Here is a 975-nt window from a genome sequence, read left to right as displayed (position 1 = left end):
GACAGAGAGACAGGACAGAGAGACAGGACAGAGAGACAGGACAGAGAGACAGGACAGAGAGACAGGACAGAGAGACAGGACAGTAGAGAGACAGGACAGAGAGACAGGACAGAGAGACAGGACAGAGAGACAGGACAGTAGAGAGACAGGAAATGGGGAGGCAGGGAGGGGGAATGACACGCAGCAAAGGGCCGTCTGATGCGGGAGTCGAACCCGGGGCCGACTGCGGCGAGGACTGTGGCCTCTACACATGGGGCTCCTGCTCAGACCACTGAGCTACACGACGCCCTGAATGAATATTCCTAATAAATGAGTGAAAACATGTAACTGAAGCAGGTGTGTGTTTTGATCAGGTGGTCGTGACGATGACACTCAGAGTATGCCGGACGTCCACAAGTGTGAGTCAACAATAAAACACCAACAACAACAAACAGCTGAATGTGTCTGTTGTTTAAACTCAGATGATAAACAAAAACAAAAACACAGCCTGAGTCTTTTGTCACTATGTTTAGACAAATGAAGATTGTTGTTTAAATGTGAAGTCAGTTTTGTTTTGTACCTGCAGACATGTTCAACGGGAACGAGGACGACCATGGCGACGCCGAGGCTCAGCGCTACAAAGTGGTAAATACCTAAACAGATGTCAAAACAGATGTTTGCATGTGAATTAAGCAGGTTTTAATGAAGTTCCTGTTGTGATTTCAGATGAGGAAGAGTAAACGTCTGCTGTCTGTCCATCCCATGGACTTTGACTCAGAGGATTATTTCCCTCACTCACGACGACAGTCTGTCCAGGTACATCACACACCTGTCACACAGTCTGACTCTCATACACTGGTCTCAGACCAAACATACTTAAAGTTTAACAAACTCAACTTCAGGTCATGAGGTCATACAGGTTAAAGCTACACTCTCCCACTCACCTGGTGTCCCTCACCTGGTGTCCCTCACCTGGTGTCCCTCACCTGGTGTCCC

General features: G+C 48.0%; 1 long non-coding RNA gene across 1 annotated transcript; it reads left to right on the top strand.

Annotated features, from left to right (window-relative positions):
• The first annotated feature begins 176 nt into the window (after positions 1 to 176).
• Positions 177 to 795, top strand: LOC111648131 (uncharacterized). Its single transcript, XR_002760094.2, has 3 exons — positions 177 to 398; positions 566 to 624; positions 706 to 795. It is a non-coding gene; the product is annotated as an uncharacterized LOC111648131 (long non-coding RNA).
• The last annotated feature ends 180 nt before the right edge of the window (positions 796 to 975 follow it).

Source organism: Seriola lalandi, unplaced genomic scaffold (genome assembly GCF_002814215.2).
Source record: "Seriola lalandi dorsalis isolate HSWRI2012SDOR001 ecotype SW California unplaced genomic scaffold, Sedor1 jcf7180002037458, whole genome shotgun sequence".
In the NCBI taxonomy this organism is placed as follows: Eukaryota; Metazoa; Chordata; class Actinopteri; order Carangiformes; family Carangidae; genus Seriola; species Seriola lalandi.
This window is presented reverse-complemented; position numbering and strand designations above follow the sequence as displayed.